Below are 10000 nucleotides of genomic sequence, written 5' to 3'. Positions count from 1 at the left end.
AAGAAACATTGATACATACAGAGAGACAGAGAGATACTGATTCATGCAGAGAGAAAGAGAGATAGACAGATACAGGGAGACAGAGAGAGACAGACTGAGAGACACTGATACATACAAGATGTGTTTTATAAGAGCCGTGGTTTGTGTACACTCATGTTAATAACCACACATGTGATTGGTAGTTATAATGGTATTAACAGCCAAAAGTTCAATCACCTTGTTCATGCCCATAAAGGGTCATTTAAACTTAACTACCCTAACGAAGGAATATACAATGAACGCGTAACTAAATGATATATATAATGAACGTGAATTACCCAGAGAACGAGGAACTAACGCTGTATAATGAACGTGATCATAACCTATATTTAACAGGGTGAGTTGAGGTGAGGTGAGATAAGTTGCGGTGAGGTGAAGTGAGGTAAGGTAAGGTCTGGTCAGGTCAGGTCAGGTGAAGTGAGGTGAGGTGAGATACAACTGGCTCCTCCCACGTTTAAAACCATCTCCACCTAATTCCAACCAGCCTCTAAATTTGGACTCCAGTTCCCGAATTGGAATCTCTCCCAATATAACCCTCCCCCCTGCACTCTCTCTCTCTTCTGATCCTCTTCCCCTCCTCTTCCATCACCTGTCTCCCCTCCTTCCTCCCCTGTCTTGTTCTCCCTCTCCTTCCCCCTCTTTCACCTTCTGAAGCTTCCCCTCACCTCTCACCCTCCCTTTTCCCTCACCTCTCACCCTCCCTTTTCCCTCACCTCTCATCCTCCCTTCTCCCTGACCTCTCACCCTCCCTTTCCCCTCACCTCTCACCTCCCTCTCACCTCTCACCCTTCCTCCTCCTCACCTCTCATCTCTTCCTCCCCTCACCTCTCACCCTCCCTTCCTCACCACCCTCCTTCTCCTCACCTCTCACCCTACTCTTCCAGATTTGGAGCCATCTCCTGTGTGATCCATTCCTGCTCTCTGTCCTCTCCCCTCCTGCTCCTCCTCCTCTTCCCCCCTCTGTTTCCTTCTTCTCCTCCCTTCATCTCTCTCTTAGATCTCCCTCTCTACCTTCCTCCACCCCTTTAACCAACCTCCCCTCCCCTCTTCAACACTCTCCACTCCATCCATCCCCTTTCACCATCCTCCCCCCCCTTTAGCTTCCCCCTACCCACCCTCCTCTCCCCTTACCTTCCTCCCCCTACCCTCAAATTAGCCAATGCAGCCGAAATTGCTTTGATTGAACATACCACTTGAGTTCATTTGCATCTCATTATGCATTGTCACTGGCGGTTATCCTCCTCCTTGGTCGTGCGGAAGCCAGGAGGCCGTGTCGAGGAGTGAGGGGTGAGGAGAAGGAGAGATTGAGGGGTTGGAGGGGGAGGTGAGGTGAGTAGATGAGGGTGTGAGGTGAGGCTACAGTATGGGGGGAGGGAGAGGTGAGGTGGTATGAGGGATGTGAGGTGAGGCCACAGCATGGGGAGTGGGAGGTGAGGTGGGAAGGAGGGTGTGTGAGGTGAGGCTATGATGGGGGGAGGAGAGGTGAGGTGGGTGAAGGAGGAGAGGGAGATACAACGGCTGGGGAGGGGAGGGCAGATATAGAGGAAGGAAGGTAAGCAGAGAGTGAGAGGAGAGAGGGAAGGAGGGAGAGGGAAGGAGGGAGAGGTAAGAAGAGTGAGTGAAAGATGAGGATAAAGAGATAATGAGAGGTGAGGGGGAGAGCTTTTAGCGAAGGAGGAGACGAGGAGAAGGAAGAGGAGAAGGGAGGAGGATGTAGAGGAAGAAGAGGTATAGGGTTTATTAAAGTGTGTTAGGGTGTGTGAGTATGTTGTGGTGTATAGAAGTGCGTTTGGGGGGTATTTACGATAACTAAAAATATGTTAAGGTGTGTTAAATTTTGTGTGGTTGAGTGAGTTGGTTTGTGTGAGTGTGTTAATGAAACATGTGAAAGTGGAGTTTTGTTTAAGGGTGTGTTGGAGTGTGTGTGTGAGTGTTTTACCATGTGAGTGTGTTGGAGTAAGTGAGTGCCTTGCTGTGTGTGAGTGTGTGTGTTACCGCGTATGATAGAGTGTGTTTAGGACCCCTGTAAGAGTGTTGTGGGAACGCGTGTTAGAGTGTTGGGAAGTGTGTGTGTGTGTGTGTGTGTGTGTGTGTGTGTGTGTGTGTGTAAGAGTGTGAGTGAGTGGTGTACATAAATAAACACATGAAACATTTACCTCGGCCATTACCTCTGTGTTACATTTTTGCGTGAGTGAGTGAGTCTCTGCCAAATTTGAGTTGACAAATTCTCGCCAAATTGAGAGCGTAAATACTGCGCCAATTTGGTTTGTAATTTCATGCACCATACAATATTCAAATACGCATTTACACGGCCGAATATTCCGAGTCCAGGCCTTCCTGCACCGCCGCTGTGTTGCTGCATTGCGGTGTGGTCCCTTTTGAGCCGGATGTAGGGTGTGTGTTGAACATGAATACACACATATATGGTACTGTCTGTCAGCTGAGTTGTCTGTGTGTTTTTCTCATCCTTTCAACTGTGTAGAAACTAAACATAGGAACGCCATCTCGACCCACACAGTACAAGCTGGGTCGCTCACACTACGTCGTATAAAACACAAATAAATGAAATGTTGTTTAGAGAACGATGTGTCCTTTTGCGCAAGAAGATTTTATCATCAAACAGAATGCTCTCGAGTCAGCTTGTACGAGTGTTGGTGAAGATTATAATTCTGGTATTTATAACTATAATCTAAACCTTTTACCCATTAATAATAAACACCAATACTTTAGAAAAAATAAAGAACATTGTCGTGAAAATAAAACTATCTAGTTTCTCCCTCAAGACGTGGAATCTAAACCATTTGATGTTTTAAAGCCAAAAGTTATATCCTGTACATAGATTCTAATGTTAGTTCTGGGTATTGATTCTTACATTACTCGAGCCAGCTGGAGAGTTCAGTGTTGTCTGTACTGTATCTTTCTGTTTTAGTTATGTTCACACCTTGACAGTACTGTGCCTGGAGTTGCCGTGTGTTCTAGGGCTAATAGAACGTACAGTAAGATCATAGGTTAGGTTAGGTTAGGTTAGGTTTGAAGATGAAATGACCGACATGGATTGACATTATCACTCGAGTGCAAGGTGTGTGTGTGTGTGTGTCGCTAGGGTCACAAAGACATTTAGTGACCTACACTTTGACCTCTAACTCCCCACCCCTCTCCCCCTCCCACCTCCTCCCTCCTCCTCCCTTTCCTCCTCCTTTTCCTCCCCACCACCCTTCCCTCACCTCACCTCCTTCCCTTCCTCCACCTCTCCCTCCTCACCTCCTCCCTCCGGCTCATCCCTCTCCTCCTCTTTTCTCCCACCCCATTCCTCCTCCTCCTCCTTCCTCCTTCCTCCCTCACTCCTAATTAACCCTATTCCCTTTTATAACCATCAAACTAAACACTTCTGAGAATACCTCCTACTTGAGTCTCCATGGGTGGTATTATATATTCTTATGGTGGAACGTTGATGACTTATCTAAAACGTGACGGACATTCGGACAGACGAAACAGTCACCGTCACGAAATGAATCATACCGAAAAGAAAGACATGCAGACAGACAGAGAGACAGACAGTTGGCATGAATATAAGAATAAATCACTACAAAGAGTAACAGACAGAGAGACAGACAGTTGGCATGAATATAAGAATAAATCACTACAAAGAGTAACAGACAGACAGACAGACAGACAGACAGACAAAAAATCAACAACCCCATACCACAAACAAACAAATAGACAGTAAAACTAACAGTAATTAGATGGTACAGAGCAACAGTAGTTTTAGCAGTGACCTTCCCGCTTCACTTCACTCTAAATTATAGCAGTAATTACACGACGTCTAAATTATAGGGGTTACGTCACGCTCATGATTATTGGTCTGATTATACATGTACGAGGATTATTGACCAGAATTATTAGACATGTGGAACGGACACGGGGTTATAGGTGTATGTTTTGATGGTGGTGTGGTGGTGGTGGTGTGTGGTGTTGGGGTTATTTTAGTGGTATTGTGGTAGTAGTAGTGGTGATGGTGGTGGTTGTGGTGGTGTGGTGTGGAGGTGTTATGTGGTGGTGGGGATGTGGTGTTGTGTGGTGGTGGTGTTGTGTGGTGGTGACTGGTGGTGGTTGTGGTGGTGGTGGTGGGTGATTTTAGTGTTATTGTGGTCGTAGTAGTGGTGATGGTGGTGGTTGTGGTGGTGTGGTGTGGTGGTGTTGTGTGGTGGTGGTGGGGATGATTTTAGTGTTGTGTGGTAGTAATAGTGGTGATGGTGGTGGTTGTGGTGGTGTGGTGTGGTGGTGTTGTGTGGTGGTGGTGTTGTGTGGTAGTAGTAGTCAGTGATGATGATGTAGTGGTGGTGGTGGTGGTGGTGGTGGTGGTGGTGTGTGGTGATGTTGCGTGGTGGTGGTGGTGCATGGTGGTGGGCTGGTAGTGTTGCATTGGTGTGGTTGTGGTGTGCTCCCCCTCCTCTCCTCCTCCTCCTCCCCGCCCTCCTCCTCTCCACCCCCTCCTCTCCTTCCCCTACCACTACCTTCTCTCCATCCTCCTCCTCCCTCCTCCTTCCGCCCTCTCCCCTTCACCCTCCTCCCACCTCCTCCTCCCCACCCGCCCTCCTCCTGACCTCCCCCCTGCCCTCACTTCCTCTCCGTCCCCTCCTCCCTTTGCCCACCCTCCTCTCCCCTCCCGCCCCTCCTCCTCCCTTCCTCCTCCCCTCCCTCCCCTTCCCGCCCCTCCTCCTCCCCCCACCCCCTCCCTCCTCCCCCACACCCCGCCCTGCTCCACTCCCTCCCCTCCCCGCCCCCTCCTCCCCTCCCCACCCCTCCTCCCTGACCTCCCCTACCCACCTTCTCTCCGTCCCCCTCCTCCTCCCCTTCCCACCCCTCCTCCTCCTTCCACCCTCCTCCTCCCCTCCCCTCCCCACCCCCTCCTCCCTCCCCCCACCCCACCCCTCCTCCCCACCCCACCCTCCCTCCCCTCCCCACCCCTCCCTCCTGCCCCTAGCTGCCCACCTCTCCTCTCCGTCCCTCCTTCTCCCCCATCCCTCTCTTCCTCCTCCCCTCCCACCACCTCTCTCCATCCCCTCCTCCTCCCCTCCTCCTCGACCCCATCACCCCTCATCACCTTCCCCGGAATTATAACCTGTCTAAGCCCTTTAACATTCTCCACAAGCGCTAAATAACTGGCTAATGACACCTCGGCGTCCACCACAGTGACACACACACGCTAACGACCTCTCACGTACACACACACACACACACACACACACAGTATTTTTTCCAGGGTGGATATTGACGTCAGGAAATTAATCATATCAGGAGAGACACTCATCCATGTTACTCATCCACACAACGCAGGTCACTCGTCCAAGTTACTCATCCACACAACGCAGGTCACTCGTCCAAGTTACTCATCCACACAACGCAGGTCACTCGTCCAAGTTACTCATCCACACAACGGTCATTCATCCATGTTACTCATCTACACAAGACCATCACTCATCCTTGTTACTCATCCTCACAACACAGTCCTTCACCCATGTTACTCATCCACACATCAGTTACTCATCCATGTCACTCATCCACACAACAGTCATTCATCCACACTCAGCCATGTTCTCTGGATCGTAGGTTGGTTGCTTAAAGTTTGTCTTTATTTAATAGTTATGGGAGATGGCGATGGTAGTTGTATGGTAGTTAAAAGTTGGAGGAAGTGTGGTAGATTGTGTGGTTGATTATGTGAGTTAGAACATTTATGGTTGAAGGGTCGTGTACTGGCTGGTTGGTTATGGTAGTGAGGTGTTGCCATGGTAGGAGGGAATAATGTTGGTAATTGAGTGCTGGTTATCAGTCTAATGATCATGGTAGTGGAGGATTTTTATAGTAGAATGATCATGGTAACTGTATATCGATAAAGGAAGGTATGGTAGAGGTTGACCATGGCTAGGAAGACTAAATCATGGCAATGGAAGTGACTATGGTAGAGGAGGAGTGTGGCTATACAAAAGATGAGTATCATGGTAGTCGGGTGGGAACCTATGATATGGGAAAGGGTATTTACTACCGTTTATTACCATGGGAGTCGACATATTCTTTATTGGTGAAAATTATGGTGGTGGGTGCATGACGATGGTAGAGAAGTTGTACGTATATGGAAATGGGGTTATCATGGTAGACTTTCAAAATGGTCATGGAAGTAAAGACTGATTATGACATAAGGAATTAATCATGGTACCGGGTAGTTGTCGGAAATAATCATGGCATAAAGAAGTTATTATTGCAATGGTAATAATCACGGTATTAAAGAATAATAAACAAGGGGGATTATCATACGATTATGGCAGAATCATGGTACTGGGGAAATAAGCATAACAACCTGAATAATCATGGAACTGAGAAATTATTATGGTATTGAAATAATCATAACAGCGAGAAATTATCATGACAATGGGGGAATAATCAAGGTAAATAGGCCTTATATTCATGGTAATATCTATGATAAAGGTGGTAATGTCTCTATGTACGTGTGTGTGTGTGTGTGTGTGTGTGTGTGTGTGTGTGTGTGTGTGTGTGGGTGTGTGTGTTTATCGAATGTCAATAGACGTAACCATAATAATTGATTTGTAATTATTTCAGTGGATTTGCATGTTATGACGCCGTATATACGCGTGTGTGTGTTTGTGTGTGTGTTATTGTCACAGGGTGTTTAGTAGTGGTGGTTGTGTTGATAAATTGTGGTAGTTTGCGCAGTTGTGGTTGTTGGAGTGTTGTCTTCAGGTTGTCTCTCACCCCACATGAACGGTGCTGTAGTGTCTCCTCACCCTACATGAAGTAGGTGCTGTAGTGTCTCCTCACCCTACATGAACGGTGCTGTAGTGTCTCCTCACCCTACATGAACGGTGCTGTAGTGTCTCCTCACCCTACATGAACGGCTGTAGTGTCTGAACGGTAGTGTCTCCTCACCCTACATGAACGGTGCTGTAGTGTCTCCTCACCCTACATGAACGGTGCTGTAGTGTCTCCTCACCCTACATGAACGGTGCTGTAGTGTCTCCTCACCCTACATGAACGGTGCTGTAGTGTCTCCTCACCCTACATGAACGGTGCTGTAGTGTCTCCTCACCCTACATGAACGGTGCTGTAGTGTCTCCTCACCCTACATGAACGGTGCTGTAGTGTCTCCTCACCCTACATGAACGGTGCTGTAGTGTCTCCTCACCCTACATGAACGGTGCTGTAGTGTCTCCTCACCCTACATGAACGGTGCTGTAGTGTCTCCTCACCTATGTGCTGTAGTGTCTCCTCACCCCTACATAGACGGTGCTGTAGTGTCTCCTCACCCTACATGAACAGTGCTGTAGTGTCTCCTCACCCTACGCCAGACAGTGCTGTAGTGTCTCCTCACCCTACATAGACGGTGCTGTGAGTGTCTCCTCCCTGCCCATAGACAGGGTGCTGTAGTGTCTCCTCACCCTACATGAACATCAAAGGAAACAACACATATTTACTTCACTTTCTGAGAGAGATCAAAAACTAACCCTGTATATATGATAGAATTATGTTTTATTATGTTTTAAACTTTTTTGTCGGAGAATAAATAAGTTCCCTCCTTCAGGTCCTTTTCTCCCGCCCTCCTCGCTCCCTCCTCGCTCCGTCACCAAAGCAACTGGTGGAGGGTATCGAGACGTTCCTTTGAGTTCGTGTGGACGGAGGCTGTGATCCCCCCTCTGGTGGGATCTGCGGCCTCTTATTGGCGACTCAATTGGGGTCAGAGTGTCCGATCCCACTCGGTGATGCTCACTTGGGATCACTCCTCCCTCCCTTCCAGCCTGACGGTGGGGTTGCTGCCTATGTTGTGCGTTGATTTCAGGAATAATCACATTGCGTTTTACTGTCCCTGAGTTGGTACGATACTGGTGTGGGTATAAACGAAAAAAAAAAAGTTTGTTTCATGATGCATTATTCAGGAAGCCCCTTGCATGTAAGTACGTGGTCCCAAAAATCTGGCCGGGGGCTTCATAATAGTGATGCCATACAATGATCATGGCATTTTTCTGCATCCTGGTGGGTGTGCACGGGAAGGATTGAATCGTCTAAAATCAATGAATATGAACACAAACTTATCAAGCGGACGTTGTGGTACTGCGTCTTGGAGTTGAATTGAGTTTTATGTGTGGCTGTGGGGCAGAGAAGCGCCTACATCAACATAAATTGGCCTGGCTATATAATGTAGTGCTGCATGTGCGATACACAACAGTTTTGTATTGCCCAAGGAGACATTGTCCATAATCAATGTGGTGGTGATGCGTCAGCACCAGCTCATAGGCAGCAGGGGTTGAGTGGTGCTGACTGGTGTCGTGGTGGTGTGGTGGTGAAGAGTGGTGAGTGAAGGGGTGGTAGTTTCAAATTAATGAGTGGTAGTGAATGGGAGAGTAGTGGTGGTGTTACAGGTGGTGAGAATGATAATAATGTTGGTGCTGGTGATGGTAGTGTTGATGCTGCTGTTGGTAGTAGTGGTGTAAGGTCAGTGGCGTGTCGTGGTTATTGTGTTAGTGATGATGTTGTGATGAGTGGTGGCGCTGATAACAGGAGATGACCAAGTGGCCTACTGTCTATCCTCTCACCTCATACTGAGACTTACTGTGCAGAGTAAACCCACAAACAGACACGAATCTTTAGACGATGTGTCGGCAGTGATTCGGGTAGAAAGTGAACAATTTGTGATAGTTGGCTTTTGTCCTATATAGACAACACCATGTGGCCTTCTGACTGTTTCTTATTATGACTAAAACAAATCCAAAGTCTACAGAAAGTAAGGTACACACAACTAGATAACAGTGTCGCTTACGATGTAGGACTCATAAAATAAATATTACTGCCTTCTCTCCTGAAACTGGGTGTAGCAAGGGGGAGTCTCTGGGTCCCTATAATTTTGTTTTGTTACCCATTTCAGGATTAGTGTTGTTTGTAGCTAGTGGGCGAATTCCTCTCTCTGTCTAGTGTCTGTATATTTACTGTGCTTTAATTTGTTACACTAACATACAGTTGACAGTTGTGTTTTTTGTGTTTTTGCTTTCCGAGACTGTATTTAAAAGGGAAGTTGGTTGGGCTCTAGATTTTCAGCCTATACGTGTTGCTTGACCCACTTATTGACGATAATAGACGGGCGTTCGTATTTGGCACCACCAACCCCTCCAGCCATCCAACCAGCCAGCCACTCTGAACCTGAGTGAATAAAAGTAAGGCCTCGAGGAAAACAACGACCTTTATTTGAGTCATCCTCAGGTAAACGTGAGGTCGATGGTAGGTGCTGCTTTGACAAAGCTCTGCCCTGGCTATGATGGGCAGCAATGAACAGTGGTGGTGACGGTGGTTGTTGATGATGGTGATGGTGTTGTTGATGATGATGTGGTGGGCGAAGTGGTATTGAATTGGTGGTGGCGGTTATGGCGGGTGATGGTGTCAGTGATGGTGATGATAATGGTGTTGTTGGTGACGGTGGTGGGGGTCCGGAAATTGAGCCAATGGTGTCGGTGGTGGTGATATTACAAATTGTGTGTTATTAATGTTATTGCAGCTCTTATTGGCTGTTGTAGGACTCATTGTATGGCTGTTGTTAAGATTGTTATTGTTACCTTTGTTATTGTTGACATCGACTGTAATTGTATATCTGCTCCTCTTATTGAATTAGCATTATTGTTATTATTCCCATCGCGGTCACCGTCCTTTACTTGTGTGTCTTACCTTAAAAACTCAATACAGACCAACGCGCCTTTATAGCCAGGGTTATAAAATCAACAGTTCTTATTATTATAACAACTCCTTCCTTCTATGATGAGTTAGTAAAAATGAATTACTTTTAGACTATGAAATTAATACTCTACAAAGGTCTTCTCTGTCATGTCTGTAGGTAAAAGAAATAGAGTAGTAGTAGTAGTAGTAGTAGTAATGACCAGTAGTAGTAGTAGTAGTAGTATGCAAA

The sequence above is a fragment of the Homarus americanus genome, unplaced genomic scaffold, assembly GCF_018991925.1.
Source record: "Homarus americanus isolate GMGI-L3 unplaced genomic scaffold, GMGI_Hamer_2.0 scaffold59578, whole genome shotgun sequence".
NCBI classification, from domain to species: Eukaryota; Metazoa; Arthropoda; class Malacostraca; order Decapoda; family Nephropidae; genus Homarus; species Homarus americanus.
Note: the sequence above shows the minus strand (reverse complement) of the source record.